At 42.9% G+C, this 24,589-nt stretch overlaps 1 protein-coding gene across 8 annotated transcripts in view; it reads right to left on the bottom strand.

The window, feature by feature from the left end:
- Positions 1-24,380, bottom strand: part of CLIP1 (CAP-Gly domain containing linker protein 1) — a 137,947-nt gene extending 113,567 nt beyond the window's left edge. For 4 of the 8 annotated variants that reach the window (XM_058281325.2, XM_058281324.2, XM_058281322.2 and 1 more), the window contains exon 1: positions 24,249-24,354. The gene's annotated coding sequence lies outside the window, so the exon portion shown is untranslated. Of the gene's footprint in view, positions 1-447; positions 508-23,413; positions 23,579-24,248 lie in introns of those variants that run through there. The other 4 variants (XM_058281321.1, XM_058281327.2, XM_071209780.1 and 1 more) reach the window with 4 other exon arrangements.
- Between the last annotated feature and the right edge of the window lie 209 nt (positions 24,381-24,589).

Genomic DNA, 24,589 nt, shown 5'->3' with positions numbered 1-24,589 from the left:
TGGATTTCAAATCCGACTGCTATAAGTGACAGGGTAAGGATTCAAAAACAAAAGGAAAGAGACTATGGCTCTAACTTTGCCTAAATAAGAATACTCTGCCATCTGTGAAGAAAGAACAGAAATCTGATAAGATCGGCCCTGATAAGAGAATGCTGTGTCTCCTGGCACTCTCCAGCCTGGCACTGTATTGCCTAAGCAAATCACACATCTACGCTTCACCTCAGTCTCTTTGTAATGTTTCTCCTTTATTTACTAAATCTGGATATTCAGGTGAGAGGCCAAGGAGTTTGCAGTTAATTTAATCTGCCAGGAGAAGGGGTTTAACACTGAGCCTCCAAAAAGCAGGCTGCGTGGGATACGGCCTGGGCACCTGGAAGACCCCAGGCTTCCCTGGCCCTGCTGGGGGACCTTGAGGAAATTCAACAACAGACAGGTGAAACGACTTACCTGTAACACAGCTGCACTCTGGGACTTCTGAGTCACCTTCCAAGTCTAAATATTATGTCTACAAACTTAAAAATATAAGGGAAGGCAAAAGAAGTTTTCAGAGTCGTGAAATGTGTAGCTTTCCAGTAAGCTGTTTCTGGAGCTGATTTTCAAGTCAAGCTCAAGAAAAAAATTCATAGGTTGTGTTCTAATATCCTATTCCTGGGTTTGGGAGGTTCATTCACAACTTAATTCTGTCCCCTGAAATCATGGTTATATAAGTATCTGTTGGTTGCTGTGTCATTTGCTGTCTCCCAACACAGGAGGCACAGTGTAATCTGAGCTCCTGTCTGCTCCAGCCACTGAAAACACTTACACCATACCCTGGTAGTATTCCAGATTGACTTGGATTTCCACTAAGGAAAGGAAATTTTTTCTTCCTTTCGATTTCACTCATACTGGTATTCCTGTATATACAGAAGAGACTGGTCCAAATAAAACTGACAGGCATTGACATGTTTTCTTCAACTCCAAAGTACCACAGGGCATGTTAAGTACTTCAACTTCACAGCACACTCACAGAACCCCTGTCTGGGGCCAATATGAAAGTATCTCCTCTCCTAACTAAAATGAACTTAGGCCCTTGGGTGGGAGCAGCAGTCACGCCTCGTCTCCCATGAGCAGACTGCTTATATACCCAAGCCCCCAATGCTACTGCCATGTGCATATATTCCCACCCATAATAGCTTCCATGGGACACAGGAAGTGACTCTAAAAGAATAGAAGCAGACTTACCACCTTCCCACAAGGTCTTTTCTGGCTATACTTCCTGATCTCTCTCCCTTCTCTGGAATACAGTGACTCAGGTTAGTTTAGTGAAAGAGGGAAGGTAGCTCAGACCAGACAGAAAACAAGCCCAGAAGACACGTGGCCCAGAAACCCCACCCAGAACACCCCTGAGGGAAAGGTCACCACCAAGAATAAAGCCAGAAAGATCCCCTGAGAATCCCTTTTGAACAAGAATCCCTTTCAGGCCCTGCATATCTTCAAAAGGCCTCACCGCTGGCCCCCTGAGAACAAACAGGTGGGGTAACCAATCAGAAGGCCAAACAGCTAGGGCCCCTCCCCAACATTATGAAGAGAGGAGTTAAGATTTTAAAAGGCCTAGCCTAGGGCCTCCACAGGCTCCACACACCCTGAGTACTTTTCTTATTTTCTTGTTTCTTATTAAACTCTTTACTCCCTTGCCTACCCTGAAGAGTGTCCTTAAATTCTTTTATGCAACATAAGCCAAGAACCTAGAAACCCAGAACCCAGGGTCCTCCACCAGCACTGGGGTCCTCCACCAGCACTAGTATAGTTCAGTCTTCCATTGCTGAGTGCTGAATCACACTCACTCCTGCCTTTTTTGCACCTCTTGCTCTGACTAAGCTCCTCCTGATCAGGGATGAGATGTGAACTGGTCTTTCCATCCAAAGGACCTAAAAAAAGTTTTTGGTACACCGTAAGAGTTCAAAAAAGCTTGCTGAACTGACTCAGCATCAAAATAAGAACCCAAAAGATGACATAATACTGATTTTTCATACAAAGTCATCAAGTAACTGTATCTCCCTCTAAGTACCTGGTGAAAAGGACAATGTTAGAAGGCTCCCCAAATCTGGAATCTCTTAAAAATTAGACCAATAAGGCTATGGACAAACTATTCAATTACTACCTCCAATGAATGGTATATAAGAGCTCTAAGTCTCAAATTGAACCATTAAATTTGTAGATACTATTATACTTTCTAGAACAGCACTAACAGAAATATAACGTGAGACAAATGTATAATTTTGAATTTTCTAGTAACCATATTTTAAAAATTAAAAAGAAATTAAATTAATTTAATTTAATATTTTATTTAACCCAATTATTTCCAAAATATCAATTGTTCCAAAATGTAATCATATGAAAAATTAATAAGATACTTTAAAATTTTTTCATACTAAGTCTTGGAAATCCATTGCATATTTTATGCTTATGGTACATCTCAATTCAGACTAGCTATATTTCTAGCACTCAATAGTCACACATGGCTGGCTAGTGGCTACTGTACTGGACAGCACAGGTCTACAATATACATTCAAGGCAGAATATAAAAAAGCTCTCCTCTTGATATTAATAATGAAGCTGTCAATCAGATATCCCTAATCCCCCCCGGGTGTGAACATTCATCTTTTCTACTCCATTATAACACACATGTAAGGAAAAGGGCAGAGAAATCTAAACTCTTTTCAATTAAAAATCATGAATAATTTAATTGCTCTTAGGAAAAGAAAAACACAGCATCTGCGATAAGAGGAAATTTGAAATATCTATTAAATAGGGGATACATAATGTATAAAGAAGCCATGCTTGTGGCACAAGGCATTGCCCAAATTTATAGCGGAACAGTAAGAGTTTGAGAACACATCCACACAAGATCCAAAGCAAAGTACTGAGACTGAGTCATGGATGAAAAATTTAGTGTGTTCCAAGATGCAAGAAAGGAAACTGAGAGTTAGCGACTGGCAGATTTCAGCCCAAAATGGCAAAATGCACCATTTCAGTTAAAAAAAAGGGGGAGCAAGAGCATTATTTTACAGAAGCAGTATCATGCTTAGCTTTTTCTTTCTTTCTGATTGCAGGAAACCAATGTAGAGTCAAGGAATGGCCTGATAAGAATGAGGGGGAAATAAGCTTGGAGACTGAAAGGGGAAACTGTAGGGGGAAAAAAGGTTAAGGATATGCCTGCATGGTAGTTATCAGTTTTTTACTAATCAGATATTTTTCTCCTAAACTCTAATAAAGTGCCTTTGACTTAGAAACAATCTGGTAGCTATAATTTAAAATGTAAGACTCAAGGAAGAAAAAGCATAACTCTTTCAGGGTCCCATATTTTAGCATCTTCTTTTTGAATGTTGATAATACTCCCTATGCACATTTCATAGGAGGGGAGCAGATGCATCAACTCACAGTAGAGTGTTTGGTAAGCACAAGAGTGATTTCAGCGCATGTTAGCTGATAATGAATCAAACACAAAATGACAAAAGGTCATTGTTTGTTCTGGCCTCCCAGAAGCTTGCAACTTGAACAGAGGGAAAATGTAATGTCACCAAACATGGTTTAGGGCACAGGTCATAAAAGAGCCACTGTTTCAAATCAGTGCAAGTGAAATAAACTATAGCAAAGATAAAGCAGGAGGCTAGAGCCACTTAGTTTCAGTAAGAATTAAGTGGTTGATTTAAAAGACAATAGATGGGAAGCAGACTTGGCTCAATGGATAGGGCGTCCACCTACCACATGGAAGGTCCCCGGTTCAAACCCCGGGCCTCCTTGAGCATGTGGAGCTGGCCCATGTGCAGTGCTGATGCATGCAAGGAGTGCCCTGCCACGCAGGGGTGTCCCCCGCTAGGGGAGCCCCACGCGCAAGGAGTGCACCCCATATGGAGGGCTGCCCAGCGTGAAAGAAAGTGCAGCCTGCCGGAGAATGGTGCCACACACACGGAGAGCTGACACAACAAGATGATGCAACAAAAAGAAACACAAACTCCCGGTGCCGCTGATAAGAATAGACGCGGTCACAGAAGAACACACAGCAAATGGACACAAAAAGCAGACAGCTGGGAGGGGGAAGGGGAGAGAAATAAATTTTTTTAAAAAATCTTAAAAATGAAAGACAATAGAATAAAATCTTAAACATGAGATGATAAGTTGAGGAAAGCTGGTGACTTTTATACAAAGCATACTTTTTACACAGAGACTTTTTATACAGAGCATTCCAAGACCCAGGAATAATAAAAAAATTAGTCAAGAAAATAGGTCATACAGACTGTCAGAAATAAACATATGCAAATAAGTGGAAGAGCACAGTTTTCAAATTACAGCAGAAAGAGAAACAGTCTCCACCTTCCAGAAAGCTGGATCTACCCTACAAGGTTTATGTCTAAAAGAATGGAGCAGTGGTTCTCAAATTTGTTCAAGAGACCAGAGCATCTGGACATAGTGGTGTTCTTAACAATAACATGAAATATTGAGCTACAGTCAGTACAACATCTAAACTTTCTAAGTATATAGTAGCTGGAGTCTAAGACTTCAAACAAATTAAAAGCCCTATACAAAGTAAAAAATGGATTTAAGAAAACCATGATTCATTATATATTTTTTCATATAAACTGGAAAAAACAGCATCCTAGTCTAGCTTGAAGATCACCAGCCTTCTCCAAAGACCACCTAGCTAAAGAAACTGAACTTTATAAGGAGTGAAAGTTGTCTGATGCCTCTCTCACAGCTCATTCAAAGTTATTTTTATACTGCTTTTGATAAATTTACAAGTAATACGCAAGCTGAAGACAGGGCTGGTAACAACTTATATTTGTGTAGTACTAAAGTTATACACTTCAACAATCATTATAAAGCATATTATAAAACAATAAAGTAAATTGAATAAAAGAAGGGGAAAGGAGATGTGGAAGACACAGGAAGAATTAAAATATAAAAACCACAAACTTAACTATAGTACCACTTATCAGCACTTCCAGTCAGTTCTACATCTCTGTCAAATTTAATCTTAGAAAAAATTACCGGGAAGCAGATTTGGCTCAATGGATAGAGCATCCGCCTACCACATGGGAGGTCCAGGATTCAAACCCAGGGCCTCTTGACCCCTGTGATGAGCTGGCCCACATGCAGTGCTGATGCGCACAAGGAGTGCCAAGCCACGCAGGGGTGTCCCCCACGTAGGGGAGCCCCTTGCGCAAGGAGTGCGCCCCGTAAGGAGAGCTGCTCAGCGTGAAAAAAGTGCAGCCTGCCCAGGACTGGCGCCGCACACGTGGAGAGCTGACGCAGCACGATGACACAACAAAGAGGGACACAGATTCCCAGTGCTGCTGACAAGAATATAAGCAGACACAAGAACACACAGCGAATGGACACAGAGAGCAGACAACTGGCTGGGGAGAGGGTGGAAAAGGGGAGAGAAATAAATAAAAAATAAAATAAAATAAATCTTTAAAAAAGAAAAAACTATCTTGTTTTTACAGGATTTACTTACATAAAGGCCAAAGAGCTATATACCAGCATAAGGCCACTCAGAACTCTTCTTCAAAAACAGGGTCCTTGCTGGCTTCACTTGCAACAAGGAAGTCTTCTTTGTTAATTTCCTATCAGTGTGCCTTTCATATGGTAGATTACTTAACAAATGTTTACTGAATTTTTTTTTTTTTTAAGATTTATTTTTTATTTATTTAATATCCCCCCCCTCCCCCGGTTGTCTGTTTTCCGTGTCTTTTTGTTGCGTCTTGTTTCTTTGTCCGCTTCTGTTGTCGTCGGGGGCACGGGAAGTGTGGGCGGCGCCATTCCTCGGCAGGCTGCTCCCTCCTTCGCGCTGGCCGGCTCTCCTTATGGGTGCACTCTTTGCGCGTGGGGCTCCCCTACGCGGGGGACACCCCTGTGTGGCACGGCATTCCTTGCGTGCATCAGCACTGCACTTGGGCCAGCTCCACATGGGTCAAGGAGGCCCGGGGCTTGAACCGCGGACCTCCCATATGGTAGACGGGCGCCCTAACCACTGGGCCAAAGTCCGTTTCCCTTTACTGAATATTAAAGTCAAGCAGCTTATCCTTTTTTCATACCATGACAAGAATTTTCATAAACATTATATTCTTCAAAGATCTCCAATCCCTAAATAACCCCATCAAGAGTTTTAGCATGTCTATTGCCATCACCCTGAATTCATAAGGGAAGCACTGTTGTGAAGTATCCTAGTCAAAAGTTTTTTAGAAAGAATTCAGGAGTCACAACTCTAGCTCTTCTTTAACCTCCAGTCACCTTATTGGACCAGAAAACCACTAAAGATCTATTTTCACTGATATTTACCTGTATATATCATATAGAATACCTACCTTTTTCAATAGGCCAGACTCAGCTTTAAAATTAGCATAAAGAGGGAAGTGGATGTGGTTCAAGTGATAGGCTTCTGCCTACTATATGGGAGGACCCAAGTTTGATCTCTGGGGCCTCCTGGTGAAAAAGAAGAGAAAGTGTGCCTGCACAGTGAGCCAGTGACGACGTAGCAAGCTGAGTGCCCACACAGCAAGAGTGCCCACGGGGTAAGCCAGCGCCCGTGCATGTGAGTCACACAGCAAGATGATGACACGACAAAAGAGAGACAAAGGGCAGAGTCAAGGTGGAGTACAGCAGAACCAGGAACTGAGGTGGCGCAGCTAACAGGGAACCTCCCTCCACATCAGAGGTCCCAGGATCGAATCCCAATGAATCCTAGAGGAGAAAAAATGAAAAAGAAAAATAGATACAGAAGATCACACAGCAAATGGATACAGACAGCAAAAACAGCAGAGGTGGGGGGGGAGGGGAAGGGGAGGGGAGGGGAGAATAAAATAAATAAATAAATCTTTTTAAAAATTAGCATAAAGAAATACAGTGATGCATGGGAAAAATACAATTAATGTAACTTATGGACTGCAGTTAACAGCAATATTGTAATATTCTTGTATCAATGTCAAAGAAGGTACTATATCAATGCTAACAGTCAATAATAGGGGGGTATGGCATTTTTTCTTTTGAACTAAGGAAAACGTTCAAAAGTTTATTGGGACAATGATTGCACAACTCTGTGATGAAAGTGAAAGTCACTGAGTGTACGCTTTGGATAGAATGAACAAACATAGGACTACATAACACAGTGAACCATGTAGTGGAAGATGAACTATGGTTAACCATACAAACATGTGAGTGTTCTTTCATGAACTATAACAAATGTACAATAATAATACATAGTGCTAATAATAGGGGGTGTATGGAAAAAGTATACCAAGTATACACTATGGACCATAGGTAGTAGTAATAGTCTGATCACACTCTTTTAAAATCTGTAATAAATGTTCCACAGCAGTGTAAGGTGTTGGTGGAGGAGTGATGTATGGGAATTCTGAACATAACGTGTTGTTAAGTTCACAACTTCTCTGAAGAAAAAAATTTTTAATAAAAAATTTTTAAATTAGCATAAAGATTTTAAAAGTAAACTGCATATCTCTAGCAAAGATAAAGTACAAAAGATGAAAGATAAGTAATAGTGTAGTCACTATTTGTTTAAAAGGATTAATGTGAAAAACCCATTTAGACACTAAAGGACTGGCATAAGCCAGAAAGGGTCAAAAAATTAAATAAAATGGTGCTGTTTTGTGTGATGTATGTATCTTTTAAAAATAAATTTAAAACATATTTTTAAAAAGATGAATATAAAACAAAAGAAATGGTACTACAAGGGAACTTTACCTCTGATTTCTAACTGGTAGAGCCTTTAAGAGCAATTTATAAAATCAATCTATCAAAGATAAATGTAAAGAATATTATACAGGGGAAGCAGACATAGCTCAACTGATAAGAGCATCTGCCTACTATATGGGAGGTCCAAGGTTCAAACCCAGGGCCTCCTGGCCCATGTGGTTAAGTTGGCCCACGCACAGCACTGCCACACACAAGGAGTGCCATGTCATGCAGGGGTGTCCCCCACATAGGGGAGCCCCATGTGCAAGGAGTGCGCCCTGCATTGAGCCGCCCCAAGCGAAAAAAACACAGTTGGCCCAAGAGTGGTGCTGCACACAGAGAGTTGACACAGCAAGATGACGCAACAAAAAGACACAGATTCCTGGTGCCACAGAGAATGTAAGCAGACACAGAAGAACACACAGCAAATGGACACAGAGAGCAGACAACAGGGGTGGGGGGAAAGGGGAGAGAAATAAATAAAATAAATCTTAAAAAAAAAAGAATATTATACAGTAAGACAATAAAGGTAAGTAGAAAGTTTTACTATATCTTTCCATCAAAGTAAGATGTAGAATTTTAAGCGATTAAAAAGGTACAGTTTCAGATGTTTACTAAATGAAGTCAGAACAGGGTTAGCTTAAAAATTATATATTTTAAAACTTAGGGAAGCAGACTTGGCCCAATGGATAGGGCATCCACCTACCACATGGGAGGTCCGCAGTTCAAACCCAGGGCCTCCTTGACCCGTGTGGAGCTGGTCCATGCGCAGTGCTGATGCACGCAAGGAGTGCCATGCCACACAGGGGTGTCCCCCACATAGGGGAGCCCCACGCGCAAAAGAAAGTGCAGCCTGCCCAGGAATGGCACCACACACACGCAGACCTGACACAACATGATGATGCAGCAAAAAGAAACACAGATTCCTGGTGCTGCTGATAAGGATAGAAGTGGTCACAGAAGAGCACATAGCAAATGGACACAGAGAGCAGACAACCGGGGGGGGGGGGGAAGGGAAGGGGAGAGAAATAAATAAAAAATAAATCTTAAAAAAAACACAACAGTGTATGGCAGTACAGAAAACAAGTTGCATATAGTTTAAAAGTCTAAAGCAGTTACAAAAAAGAAAAAAAAGAAAAAAAAGAAAAAGGGGAGTAGGATGGGGACTAAAAACCAACCAAAGCAAGGGGGCTAGGGAATTTGACAATTTTTTTAAAAGATGGAACTCCGTTCCATGATGCAGTTGCCTGCAATAATGAATATTTTTGTACAGCTCACTTTGAGCAAAGATTTATGTTATGTTCTTTCTACTTAGATAAGAAGAAAATAAACAGCCGCCTTAAGTTCCTCCATCTGCAAAACAATTTGAAGAGCAAATGAGAACATGGAAAGCTGAATAATTTAGAGCTATTTTTCTCATTTATACAAAGCTTCTACAAAATTTCTTCTTTTTTTAATTCATTTCTCTCCCCTTCCCCCCCACCCCAGTTGTCTGTTCTCTGTGTTTATTTGCCGTGTTTTCTTCTGTGTCCGCTTCTATTGTTTATTATTGTCAGTGGCACCAGAAATCTGTGTCTCTTTTTGTTGCGTCATCTTGCTGCGTCAGCTCTCCGTGTGTGGTGCCACCATTCCTGGGCAGGCTGAACTTTCTTTCGTGTTGGGTGGCTCTCCTCACGGAACGCACTCCCTGCGCGTGGGGCTTCCTACATGGGGGACACCCCTGCATGGCAGGGCACTCCTCGCGCACATCAGCACTGCGCATGGGCCAGCTCCACACAGGTCAAGGAGGCCCTGGGTTTGAACCGCAGACCTCCCATGTGGTAGGCAGACGCCCTATCCATTAGGCCAAGTCCACTTTCCTCTACAAAATTTCTTGAACTCTGTAACTTTCATGTATACCACTAGCTTAAAGAAAGATCTTAAAAGGGATTGAGGGAAACGGACTTTGGCCCAGTGGTTAGGGCGTCCGTCTACCATATGGGAGGCCCGCGGTTCAAGCCCCGGGCCTCCTTGACCCGTATGGAGCTGGCCCATGCGCAGTGCTGATGCGCGCAAGGAGTGCAGTGCCACACAGGGGTGTCCCCCGCGTAGGGGAGCCCCACGCGCAAGGAGTGCACCCATAAGGAGAGCCGCCCAGCGCGAAGGAGGGAGCAGCCTGCCGAGGAATGGTGCCGCCCACACTTCCCATGCCGCTGACGACAACAGAAGCGGACAAAGAAACAAGATGCAGCGAAAAAAGACACAGAAAACAGACAACCGGGGGAGGGGAGGGGAATTAAATAAATTAAAAAAAAAAAAAAAAGGGATTGAAATTACTACACCTGGCTACTAACATATTCCAGAAGAACTCAGGAAGTTGACAGCAGTCAATTCATACTAATATGTAAAAAGGAAAAAATGTGCTTAAATATAGCATCAGAATATTTTAGAATCAGAAGACACCTTAGTAATCCAGTTTAACTTTTCCATTTTTACCTCTGAAGAAACTGATTCTAAAAAGTGAAATCGTTTGTCAAGGTCATTGCTACAAATGGTCTAGAATTTAAACCCCGATCTCCAGATTACAGATTCCTGGCCCTAACTAAGGTATGCTGATGTATAAAAATTTCAGATTTATTATAAATAGCACTGAGGTAAATGAGTCAAACTCAAGGCAAGTGAAAATTGGCTCCCCATGTCAACCTTTACATAGCAGTAAAAGCAGGTATATAGTTAGTTGCTTGTCCTTAAAGTCAGATACTGCCCATATTAAAAGCAAACACAGCAAAACGGATGTGGCTCAACCAATTGGGCTCCTGTCTACCATATAGGTGGTCCAGAGTTCAATGCCGAGGGCCTCCTGGTGAGGGCAAGCCCACGTGGCAAACTGGCCCAGGCGGAGTGCTGGCCTATGCTGGGATGCTGCCCCACACAGGAGTGTCCCGCTACATGGGAATGCTGCCCAGTGCAGGAAAGCCGCCCTGCACAGGAGTGCCGGCCGACGCTGAGAGCTGGCACAGCAAGATGACGCAACAAGAGACACAAGGGAGAGAAAATAAGAAGACACAGTAGAACAAGGAGTTGAGATGGCACAAGAGAGTAATCGCCTCTCTCCCACTCCAGAAGGTCTCAGGATCAGTTACTGGAGTCACCTAATGAGAATACAAGCAGACACAGAATGACACACAGCAAATGGACACAGAGAGCAGACAACAGGGGGGAACACAAGGGGGAGGAGAAATAAATAAATCTTAAAAAAAAAAAGCAAACACATACCAATTTGTTTTGTTCTGAACAAAAAAAACAGCACAAAGACAACTCACAAGAATCTATGTCTTCCTTACTGTTTTCTTCTCCTTATAAAAGCTTTCTTGTTTTGACTTTGCTCATGAGCAAATTTAATAGTTGTTACAGCTCTTCATTCAATGGAACAAATAACCAGATTACTATTTTCATAACACAGAAAGGATACCTGGCTACTTCAAGAGATTACTTACTAAATTTACTCAAGTCCATAAAACAGTTTTTTGTAGAACTACCCTAGATGCTGTAAATGGAAATTAAGAATTGGTCTCGGGAAGCAGACTTGGCCCAATGGATAGGGTTTCCACCTACCACATGGGAGGTCCGTGGTTCAAACCCTGAACCTACTTGACCCATGTGGAGCTGGCCCATGCACAGTGCTGATGCATGTAAGGAGTGCTGTGCCACGCAGGGGTGTCCCCTGTATAGGGAATCCCCATGTGCAAGTAGTACACCCCGTAAGGAGAGCCACCCAGTGTGAAAGAAAGTGCAGCCTGCCCAAGAATGGCACCGCACACACGGAGAGCTGACACAACAAGATGACGCAACAAAAAAAGAAACACAAACTCCCGGTGCTGCTGATAAGGATAGAAGCTGTCACAGAAGAACACACAGCAAATGGACACAAAGAGCAGACAACTGGGGGCGGGTAGAAGGGGAGAGAAATAAATTTAAAAAATAAACTTTTGAGAAAAAAAAAAGAATTGGTTTCATTTGGATCTAAAACCCAACTTCAATGTTGGTTATTTTTACCCATCTAGGTAGCCTTCTACACAGGCACACATTAATCTCTATCAGACCTTAGAAAGAAAAACCCCACCTTTAACCAACTGTGAGAAATAAAACTGACAAACATACAGAAGGATCTGAAATTGGGCAAGGCACATGTTCTGACACGAGGAGCACAAATTGCTTTTCAATGCTGAACATTTAACTCCTCATAAATTAGAAGCTCTTCAGTGAAAACTGTTCATTCAAATGTGCCCTTCAATAATGGCAAGACATTCCTATTCAACTTTCTAAAACATAGAGGAAGAGAGGTTGGATTTCTCATACTAGTAAAAGCATTTTGGGTTTTTTTGCCCCCTTTCTGACTTAAACAAAAGAAATCTTCAGGGAAGCAGATGTGGCTCAAGCAATTGAGTTGCCGCCTACCCGGGAGGTCCCGGTTCCTGTTCCTGTGCCTGCTGGAGAAGATAAGCAAGTCAGCAAGTTGATGCAACAAGGAGTCACAAAAGAGGAAACAATGAGAGAGACAACAAAGCAGGGAGCAGAGGTAGCGCAAGTGACTGAGGGCCACTCTCCCACAGGGAGGTCCCGGATTCAGTTCCTGATGTCTCCTAAAAGAGAAGATGAGCAAACACAGAGAGCACACAGCAAATGGACACAGAGAGAAGACAGTGAGTGCAAACAACAGGATTGGGGAATAAATAATATAATATAAAATAAACCTTAAAAAAAATTGCAGAGGAGCAGATGCGGCTCAAGCAGTTGAGGCCCACCTCCCACATGGGAGGTTCCAGGTTCGGTTCCAGTGCCTCCTAAAGAAAAAACAAACAGACAACAAACAAAAAACAATGAGCAGGCAATGAGCAAAAACAATAAGCAAACAGACAAGGGAGCCATGGGGGTAGGGGTATAGAAAAAGAAAACTGCAGTGCTGAAACCTAATTTCCTTTAGCAATGGGAAATTTAGGGAAGCACAAAGAAAGGAAGGCAGAATAAAGAGATCTAACGTTTAATGAGTTTTACACATATTACTTCATTTAATCTTCAAAAGCACTACATGAAGTAGATATTAGACCCAATTCATAGGTGAGAAAACTGAGCTCCAAAAGGTAAAGCAATTTGTACAAGGTCCTGCAAAAAGCAATCGCTGGAGTTGGCTGTCAGGCAAAGGACTGAAGTCTTGCCCTTTCCCTGCCTTCTGTTAATACTAGGTTCCCCAAGGGTAGGGTGTTTTACTCAGTTTTGTATCTGGGCTAGTACCCCTAAAGGTGTTCAACAAATAAATGTCTGATGAAATAATGAATTAAAAGTAACTGGGAGAGAAATAAATAAAAATAAATCTTTAATAAAAAAAATAAAGATAACTGGGGGAAGTGGACATGGCTCAACAGATAGAGCGTCTGCCTACCATATAGGAGGTCCAAGGGTTTGATACCCAGGGCCTCCTGGCTTATGTGGTGAGCTGGTCCATGCGCAGTGCTGCTGCATGCAAGGAGTGCTGGCCCACACAGGGATGCCACTGTGTAAGGGTGCCCCCCACGCAAGGAGTGGCCGCTGCACAAGGAGAGCTGCCCCGTGCGAAACCACAGCCAACCCAGGAGTGGCACCACACACACGGTCAGCTGATGCAGCAAGATGACACACAAAAAAGAGACACAGATCCCCAGTGCCCCCTGATGAGAACACAAGTGGACACAGAAGAATACACAGCAAATGGATACAGAGAACAGATGACAGGGGGAGAAATAAATAAATCTTTAAAAAAAAAAAGATAATTGTTTGAGCAGATGTGGTTCAAGCAGTTGAGCACCTGTCTCCCAAATAGGAGGCCCTGGGTTCAGTTCCTGGTGCCTCTTTAAGAAAAAAGCAAATAGACAGCGAGTGAAAACAACCAGCAAAAACGAGCAGGAGGAGATGTGGCTCAAGTAGTTGGGTAACTTTCTCCCACATGGGAGGTCCTGGGTTTGGTTCCCAGTGCCTCCTAAAGAAGGCAAGTAGACAATGATCCAACACAATGAGCAGAAAACTAGCAGAAACAGCAAGCAGAGACAACAGCAGACAACAGACAGACAAAGAAGCCATGGTTGGGGGATAATTGGTATATTTTGCCAAAGAAGCTATGCAAATGGCCAGTAAGTACATGAAAAGATGCTCAACATTAGCAGACATCAGGTAAATGCAAATTGAAACCATGAAATACCACTTCATACCCAGTAGGATGGGTATAATAAAAAAGACAGATAATAGCAAGTTTTGTTTGCAAAGATGTGGAGAAATTAAACCCTCATTCTTAACTGGCAGGACTATAAAATGGTACAGCCCCTTGGGAAAATATGACCCAGCAATTCCACTTTCAGGTATAAACACAAGAGAAATAAAAACACATGTCCACACAAAAACTTGTACATGAATGGTCAAAGAAGCATTGTTCATTTAAGAGCCAAAAGGTGGAAACAGCCCAAATGTCCATCAATTGATGAAAAGATAAATAAAATGTGGTATATCCACTAATAGATGCTATAACAGGTATGTAACCTTGAAAGCATTATGTAAAGAAAAGAAACAAGTTATAATGTGTAATTCCATTTATATGAAATATCCAGACAAGGTACATCTATAGAGACAGAGAGTAAATTAGTAACTTGACTGCCTAGGGCTGGGGAGTTTGGGGGTAAATGAGAAATGATTGCTAATGGATATGCGGGTTCTTTTGGGGGTGATGAAAATGATCTAAAATTGATTGTGGTGATGGTCACATACAAATTGTGAATATATTAACAACCACTGAATTTTATCCTTCAAATGGGTCAACTGTATCATATGTGAGTTATATTTTAAAAAAAGATAATTGGTACATGCAAGAGTTTTCCTGCTTATTACCAACTATAATCAGGTGCTTCTGACCAAAGACTCACTGAAAACTCAGTAACTATAAAATCCTGCAGAGCAGTAAGACAGACTCTTCATCAACGCAGGAAAGCCTCTCAGATAAAATTCCAAACCTCTTATGCCAGTTTTATACCCTATTACCTACCCTTAAACAGCAGAACAGTAGGCTGCTATAACCTCCCTCTGCTTTTATGCCTCAAGTCTTTGCTCACCCTGGCCTACAATGTCGTATCTATCTCTGCCTGGAAACCCGACATCACCAAAGCCAAACACAAGTGCTACTTTCTATTTCTGAAGTTCTCACCGATTTCCCTACACACATGTGCGCACACAAAATAATTATCTTCTATCATCCCATCACACTTATATTAGCCTATACCCTACCTGCGGTAAGTTGTCTTACCTTGAGAGGCAGGTCCTTGTACCTAGCACACAGCATCATAGCACTCAATAAATGTCTGATAAATTTCTATTTCAGTGTCTTTTTCCCCCACCCCACAGGACACTTTCTCTTGATCACACTCATCTGAAAAGCTTTACTATAAATTTAACTATGCAATACCAAAAACCATTAAATTGTACACTTTTCATGGGTAAACTGTATGATACGTGGATTATATCTCAATAAAGTTGTTAAAAGCAAAATTTAAGCATGCACAAAATAAACAGAGATGACTTCAAAGGCAACCAGTGGTAAAGAACTGCCTTTCCTCAGTCTTCCCTGGCCTCTGGTATTTGAAAATGCTGATGACCTCCTCTGTGCTGTTTCCAACTTAGCAGGTCATCCAGAGATCTACAGTTTATCAAGGCCAAATCCTAAATTGTCTCCCTTTCATGAATCCCATGGGTTGGGCAGGGCAGCTGTCAGAGCAAGAAGCAGATTGAAGGAGGTTAAATGACTTGCCCAAGTTCACATGACTCACAGACATGGGGCTGCAATAACTCCAGGTCCTCAAATTTCCTAATCCTTCAAGATTCAGAAAGTACAGAAAGGGGAGTAGATGTGGTTCAAGCAGCTAAAAGCCTGCTTCCCACATGGGAGGTTGCAGGTTTGGTTCCCTGTGCCCCCTAAAAAAATAAATAAATAAAAATATGCAAAACAGATGGAAAAAAACAACTCAGGGGAGCTGATGTGGCTCAGTAGTTGAGCACCTGCTTCCCACATACGAGGTACGAGGTCTGGGGTTCAATCCCCAGCCCTGGTACTGAAAAAAAAAAAAAAAAAAAGGATAGAGAAAAAAAGACTGTAAGGACATACACTAATATATTAAATGATTTTCTGTGAGCAGTAAAATTATGGGTAATTGGCTTTTTCCTATGTTTACATATATATGTTTTATAACTTAAGTTTTGAACCTATAAACTATGATAAGAAATGGGGAGCGGAGGTGGCTCAAGTGCTTGGGTGCCTCCCTCCCACATGGGGGAGTTTTAGTACCCAGTGTCTCCTAAAAAGATGAGCAGAGAGCAAACAGCAAACACAAACAATGGGGGGGAGGGGGATAAATAAAAATAAAATCTTAAAAAAAAAATGTAAAAGCCATCATTAAAATGGAATATAATGAAAAAATAAACGTGAGATCAAAATTTTAAAAAATAAGTTTATTGGAAAACATTTTCTAAAATCTAATACTAGATTTTTAATGTAACAACCAAAGCAAGCCACACATGCCTTAAAACAGAAATTAGTAACACAGTTTCCTATAATGAAGACACAACTTTTTCCTAATCACCCACATGTGAAAGAAACTTAGTGAATAAAAGTTTCCTTTCACTTAGGCTGTAAAAATTACCCTACATTAATTTAAAGTGTGTTTATTCTAATATTTCCCCCTTTGGTCAAGGTCTTTATCCAGATGCACTTGGTAATAATCCCCCAGTGCCAGGGAGACTCATCCCTGGGAGTCATGTCCTACGCTGGGGTGGGGCAGGGGAAAGGTAGTACAGACATGTATATGCTGAATTTGGCTTAGAGAGAGGCCACATTTGAGCAACAAGGAGGCTTTCAGGAGCTAACTCTTAGGCAATATAGACTACAAAGTTTTAATTTCACAAGAAAAGGTTCATAAATACAATCATCAATATCAAGGGCCTGGCGTAATGGTCTGCCTTCCTTCACTAGGCACTGCCCTTGTACTCAGGGGTTCATACTGTTCTAACAATAGAGGGCTGCCCGGGATGGGAATTCAATATTCTTTCAGTTATTATGTGTGTCTCCACCCACCGAGACAACACCCCTTGAACACTTTAACATATTCATATGCCTTAGAGGGGATGTCCCAGGTGCACCCCACCCCATACATTCCCCCATCACCAATACCCAGCACCAGTGATCCTCCCCTGCCACAGTTGTGACCCTTCCGTGATCCAAAACTCCAAGAACAAAGCCAACAAAATAACCAAATAAAATTAATAAGAAAATTAAATAGTTTTTAAAATAACAAATAAAATACAAAAAGAATTGGAAATGAGTTTTTATGGCTAAGAGATTTCAAAGTGAGTCGGGAGATCATTCTAGAGGTTTTTATGCGCATCTCAGAATGATTTCATTGACTACCGAGGTTAACAGTGCGTCAAACAGCAGGACTCCTGAGGACTCTAGAGGCATCCAGGCAGTATAAGCAGGGCAGACAAGCTCAGGAATTCAGCACCCTGTCAGTAGGCCTTACTCTGGAATTTATGCTCCCTAGTATAACAGAGTTAGACTCATTTATAGTTTCTGTACACATAACTCCTCTGTCCCTTTTATTTGAACCTATAATTAGCACTACACATGTTAAATATGTCCCAGAGACTTAAATATTTGGTCCATTCATGTGCCAGTTGAGTCCTGAATCTCAGCAGAGTTGTAACACCTACTCTCAAGTTCTTTGGATTCACCCAGGACAACAAGGAGATGATTATGGACAACGCTCATCCCAAGGAACAGAGAGCGTCTGCATCTGCAAGCAAGATAGCTCCATTTATCTGCCCCATGGGACTTAAGTCCCCTCTCAATTAGAAACAGAATGGGCATCACCATCCCAAAATCCTCAAGATTAGGAAATGAACAATCTAAAGTAGACTTATTCTATTATAGACATTATTATTCTAGCAATGGAAGACCTTCTATTATTGATATAAAGGCAGTGGCCATCAGAGGTTCTGAGGGGAGGGAGAGGGAAGAATAGGTGTAATATGGGGGCATTTTTCGGGACATTGGAGTTGTCCTGCATGACACTGCAATAGCAGATACAGGCTATTATATATTTTGTTATAACCTACAAAACTGTGCAGGATAGAGTGCAAACTATAGTCCAGGGTTAGTAGCAATGCTTCAATTTGTGTTCATCGATTGTAACAATTGTAACAAATGTACCATGAAGGATGTTGTTAATGTGGGAAAGTATGGAAGGGGAGGAGGTGGGGCATATGGGAATACCCTATATTTTTTACATAACATTTATGTAATCTAAATCTTCTTTAAAAATAAAAAAGAAACAGAAAAAATAAGTGTGTTTATTCTATAGTCTAGAAAGGTAAAGTCTAAGCAGGTTCCTTCCTGTCTTAGGTATTAGACAACAATGTCTGCAATAAGAAGTCACTCTAGGTGACCAATCAGGAAACAGGCAGGAGGTTAGAAGACCTGATTAAAAGATTTTTAGGAAAAATCCCTAAAACTCTTAACTTTGCTGACGAGGGGATTTAAAAAAGCCAACTATATCAGTTGGCTGTAAGAAGGGACTTGTAGAATCAAAAATAAATAAATAATAAATAAAATTGTCATGCCTTTATATATTAAATCCAAATTTTGGATGATTTACACATCCTGAACATCTGGATATTCAGGCCCTTAACTTCAGAAAAGAAACAGTAAATCAAGGACTTCGCAATTATAAATGTGAAAACGGACAGACTTAAAATGGGATCTAATCAAGCCATATTTAAGTATAAATAAGCAAGGGAGCGTACAAATATCTAACTACTTAATTCAAAGTTAGAAGTTTTATTAGATCTTACACTTACGTAAAGTATGACGGCTGCAAATATATCTTTTTGTATTATATTAGGATTCCTGAGAAGATAATACATTTCCCCAAGGAGAGAGTTACTGGGAGTGTTCCCAATAGGGATTCTGTAATATAACTACTTACTCCTTTTCATTCCAAGGTCAGGAAAGATTTTTCAATGAATACTTCTAAGATTTTGTTGCTGGACCACAATAAGATAAACAACTAAAAAACAGACCCGCCTACTGAGTTAGTGCTGGTGGAATTTGTCCTTCTGGAAGTGCCAGATGGAGATTTAAAAAAAACAAGGTCTTTAATAATTGTGGCCAAGATTCCTTGGTACTTGGTGCCAGGGACAGGATATTAACCACATGTCCAAGCCAAGTTCAAAGGTGGCGAATTACATTTTGCCAACCTACTTCCCCAGCCCCCTACCCAAAAAATGCTGCCCTCTGTTCCATGATTAGAATCTGAAGGGGTCATTCTTCCTTGAAATTCTGGTACAGCACCATCAATCAATATGTTTCCCCCTAAAAATGCATTGTAACTCAAAAGCAAATTTAAAGCATATGGTTTCTTTGAGTTCTACCTAGATGGAAAACATATACTGTGTATATTAAAAATATATAAGACAATATAATAGTTTAAAGTCTCCCTAAAGAGCTAACTTAAAAAATTCATATCAGGATAATATGGACACTGATTTCCAATTAACATAGAAGAGACTTAAGTAAAGGTTTACATCAAACATAAATTTTGAACCATGCAATTTTTAGGACTAAAAAAGGAGAGCTTTGCAGGAGCGGTTGTAAATCAGCAGTTTAAGCCCCTGCTTCCCATGTATGAGGTTTGGGGTTCAATCCCTGGTACCTCTTAAAAAGAAAATAAATAAACAAACAAACACTATCAACCACCTTGGCTTGCTTAAAAATTAAAAAAAAAAAAAAAAAAAAAAACCACTTAAAAAAAGGAGAGCTTTGCAGCCAGGAACATAATCCCAGGAAAACCTAGCTATGCATCAGGTAGGCGGACTCCAGGTTTGAGCAAAAATCCAGAAGAGATGCACACAAAAAGTAAGGCACACTCTCATTAGCAAGTCTGAACATCAAGTTCTGTGGTTGATGTTCTGCCAGCCACTTACTTTAGATTTCAGTGCCAGCTTATTCTATGCAGTCCTTAAAATAACATAAACCAGGGTTCAATTTCTAGTTCTGTATTCATTAGCTATGTGGCAATTTGGGCAAGTTATTGAAATTGTGTGAGCCTCAGTTACCCCATCATCAGCTGGAGATAGTACTATCATACAGCATTATCATGAGGACTAAGGGAGAAAACAAAAGCAAATTGTTGGCCCACAGCAAGGCCAATGAATAAGTGGTATCATCCTCATTATTATTGTCATCAAAATCATTAGTACCATTGCATAAAAGTATTCTGTAGCTACTATGTTAATATATGATAATACATACATATTTAAGGACTCTAACCTTAAACCCTTAAATTATCTGTGCCCGCAGCTCCCACCTCATGGCCTTTGCACTTACTGTTCCCTCTTCCTAGAATGCTTTTCCCTCTAAGATCTACATTCCTTCACTTCTTTTATCCCAGCTTCAAAGTCACATTCTTAGGTTTCCTCTTGTCACCCTAAACTTTTCATTACTCCAACGCTTATCCTCCAACATTCCCCCTTCTCTGATCTATTTTTTTTAAGATTTTATTATTTATTTGTTTATTCCCACCCCCTTGCAGCTTGCTTGCTGTCCACTCTCTGTGTCCATTCACTGCGTGTTCCTCTGTGTCTGCGTGTCTCCCTTTGTCGCGTCATCTTGCTGCACCAGCTCTCTGCAGGCGTGGGCTGTCAGCTCCCTGCAAGCACAGACCAGCTTGCCTTCCTCAAGGAAGCCCTGGGCTGCAAACCCAGGGCCTCCGTTATGGTAGATGGGAGCCCAATCAATTGAGCCACAGCCGCTTCCCCTCTGATCCTCTGATCTATTTTTTTCTTACCATTTACCACTTTCTAGCATAATAAAAATTTTATTTACTTAATTCGTTTATAGTCTACCTCCCCTACTTAAAGGAAGTGCCAAAAGAGCAGGAATTTTTGTCTGTTATATTCACTGCTATAATCTCCAGCATCTAGAAAAGCAACTGGCACACTGTAGGTGCTCAATAAAGTTGAGTGACTGCTAAATGAGACCTAATTACAGACCTAGGTACACCAAGTTCCCCAAGCAGTGTGAGGAGAAAATCACAACATTTCAAAAACTACCATAAAGGCAAATTATAGCTTTGCAATAAATAATAAACAAGACTGTCCACTCTTTATATCAGAGAAAAACACAAACTCCCACCTCATTTATACAAGAAGGGAGGGAGGGAGTGTAGCTCAGTCATTGAGCACCTGCTTCCCATATCCAAAGTCCCCTGGTACCTCTTAAAAATTAAAAAATAAAAAGAGGGGTGAAGTGGATGTGACTCAAGTGATTGGGCTCCCACCTACCACACGGGAGGTCTCTGATTTGGTTCCCAGTGCCTGCTAAACAAGACAGTGAGCTGGTGCTACAGGCAGGCGCACTGAGTTGATGCAACAAGATTAAGTAACAAAAGACACGAGGAAAACACAATGAGAGACACAACAAAAAAGCAGGGAGCAGAGGTGGCTCAGGAGATTAGGTGCCTCCCTCTCATATCTGAGGTCCCAGGTTCAGTTCCCAATGCCTCGTGAAAGAAAGAGCAGCACACAACAAGCAGACACAGCAAATGCAAAACAATGGGGGTGGGGAGAAATAGTAAATAAAGTAAATCTTTAAAAAAAAAGAGGGGAGGATAATTTAATTTAATAATTTGGATAAAGTACAAAAGTAAAGGAGATGAAAAGTCTCACTTTTGCTTAACATTTACAAATATTAAGCCCAGCTTCCTGTGGCTTTACTATAGTACTCTCCGGTTTTTTCTTTAGCTTTTACTTCCATAAAAACTAAAAATGGTCTTGAAATTCACAGACCTCACATTTTCTTTTTTTTTTAAGATTTATTTAGTTATTTCTCTCCCCTTCCCCCCCACCCCAGTTGTCTGTTCTCTGTGTCTATTTGCTGCATCTTTTTTGTCCGCTTCTGTTGTCAGCGGCACAGGAATCTGTGTTTCTTTTTGTTGCATCATCTTGTTGTGTCAGCTCTCCGTGTGTGAGGCACCATTCCTGCAGCCTTGCCTATGGGGCTCCCCTACGCGGGGACACCCCTGCATGGCAGGACACTCCTTGCAGCGCATCAGCACTGCGCATGGGCCAGCTCCACATGGGTCAAGGAGGCCCCGGGTTTGAACCGCGGACCTCCCATGTGGTAGACGGATGCCCTAACCACTGGGCCAAGTCCGCTGCCCAGACATCACATTTTCAGTGAACTAAAGAGTAAATATTTACTGAGCACATGATACAGCAGAAACCTGCAGAGGGTGCTATCATGTGAAAGATGAGGTCCTTGCCCTTGACACGTACATATTCTGGGAAGACCCGAAATATATCTGCAAATAATAACACCGGGCAACCGATATGTGACAAAGTCATGGGTATTACAAGTGGACTAAGCGACCTGTTACACAACATCCCTTGGATTTAGAATCCCAACAGAGGCACTTAAAAAGCTAGAGTCAGTCATTATGAGTTAGTTCACATATATTTATGGATAATAAGGGATGTGAAAGACTCAATGTTAAACACTGGGTACAGAAATAAATAAGAAGTGTGGATGTGGCTCAAGCAGTTCAATGCCCGTCTCCCATATGGGAGGTCCCAGGGTCAGTTCCCGGTAACTCCAAAGAAGACAAACAACGAGCAGACAACAAGCAAAAAAACACAACAAGCAGATGACAAGCAAAAACAATGAGCAAACAGATGAGGGAGCCATGAGCAGGGATAAATAAATAAATAAATAAGGACACCGAATTCTAAACTCCTTAAGGACAAGAGCTCAAGTATGATTAGAAGCTCAAGCAACTGTTCAAAAAATAGAGAAGGGCAAAATCTTCATTAACAGACAAAATACACACACGGAGTGGAGTCCCACCTAGTTTCATTTCTTACCCCTTTGAATTAGGTCTAGTGGGATGTATAAGATACACTAATGCTTTCTCTGAACCTCAAAAACAGGGCATAAACCCTTGGCCAAGCAGCCACCCACTTCCTTTGCTTGAATAAAGGCCAACCTTGCTCTTTGCCAGAGATCCACACATATTAATTTAATAACAAAGCAACTAGTCATAACACCTGAGTTCTTTTAGCTGCGCCCTGGGCAAATTACTTGACCTTTCTATGCCTCTTTGGTAAAATGGGGATAAAGACTGCACCTATCTCACCGAAATAAAACATCAAAAATTTGCCCAGAGCCTGGGCATAAGCCCTTATTAGCTACTATTTCCAGAGGAAAATGTCCCAAGGCTGAGGGACAACATACCCTACGATTCCTGCAAAAGGCTTATCATCAAACCCAAAGTCAAACGCACCGGGGCTCCTGACCAGTAGATATTGCAGGTAACAGTAGTAATAGTAATAAAATATTACAAACAACAACCAGAATCCTAACATTAGCAGCAGCAGCGACACTAATACCACGTTGGGCCGGGCACTGTCTTAAAAGAGGAAGGAGAAGGCGACACAGCTCAAAAAAACAAACAAACAAACAAAAATCAAAACGCTGTCTTCTCCACCCTCCTTTTAAAATACAGTATCTGGGAGCCCACGTTTTGTTAAAAACAGGTATCTAAAAGGATTACGGGCTTACTGTGTAATTTCTTCGTACCAAAGAGGTGGGGCTGACAAGGGCGGAGGGGGTGGTGCTCGCTTCCTGCCAGATGGAAAAGCCACATGAAGTGGAGAAACAGCCGAGTTCAGGGTTTATCCCCAAATCGAAATCAGATTTCTGAAGAACAGGATCTCGAAATTCGGGCAAGTCAGAAGGCTCTGCCTTGAAAAGAATCCCCAAACAAGTGTCATCTGCCTTGCGATGCCGGCTCTGGCCGACGCACAGGCACGGGTGACAGGGCGGCAGGGTTATCCGCGAGGCCGACGCCCACCTCTGCCCACCCGCCTTCTCCGAGGACCACAGCCCCGCTCGGGAGGAAAACAAAAGCCCCCGCCGGCCAGGCGGAGGCCAGCCAGGAGGCCGAGGCCACGGCCGCGGTGCCCTCCATTCCGGCTCGCGGCGCCGCGTGTCAAGGCCCTGAGTCAGGAAGGCTCCGGCGACCCGGCGGCAGCGCCGGGGGGGGGGGGGGCAACAGGTCCCGCCTCAGCACCCCAGGGGTGCGGTCGACCCCTGACTCCCCCGAGGGCAACGGGCGCGGGGCGCCGGGCAGGGAGCGGCGCGGGGCCAAGGAGCCCAAGCTCCATCTTGAGGCGGGCGGGGGAAGGGAAGGCCCCGGCCCCGCGCTGACAGGGCCGGCCACCTTTCCGGCTCCGGCGAGCGAGGGCGCCCCCGAGGGACCGCCGGCCTCCGGGGCCGTCGGCCGGGGACTCCCAGGGTCGCCTCAGGGACGCCGCGGGACCCGGCCCCCCTTCCCGGACGCCGGGCAGGCGCGAGCGGGCCGAGCTGGGCGGGAAGCGAAGAGGACGACGGGGAAGGGGAGAGGGCCGCTCACCCGGGCCTGGCCGCCGCCTCCGGACGCCGCCACCTGCCCCACTGCAGCAGCGGCCGCCGCCTCACGCCTCCCGGCTCGTCGGCTCGGGGCGGGGGGAGAGCGTGACGCGCCGCCGCCGCCGCCGCCGCCGCCGCGGGGTCGGGCGGGCGCGCGCCGCCTGGAGAAGACGCCGCGGCGGCTCCTCCCCGCGCGCTCCGCCGCCGCCGCCGCCGCCGCTCCCGCCCCGGCCCCGGCCCCGGCCCGGGCCCGCGAGCCCCCGGCCCGCCGCCGCTCGGCGCCCGCCGCGGCTTTGTGTGCTCCCGGGGCGCGGCCCGGGGGACCGGCCCCAGACCCCCGCGGCC

The sequence above is a fragment of the Dasypus novemcinctus genome, chromosome 19 (genome assembly GCF_030445035.2).
Source record: "Dasypus novemcinctus isolate mDasNov1 chromosome 19, mDasNov1.1.hap2, whole genome shotgun sequence".
Classification (NCBI taxonomy): Eukaryota; Metazoa; Chordata; class Mammalia; order Cingulata; family Dasypodidae; genus Dasypus; species Dasypus novemcinctus.
This window is presented reverse-complemented; position numbering and strand designations above follow the sequence as displayed.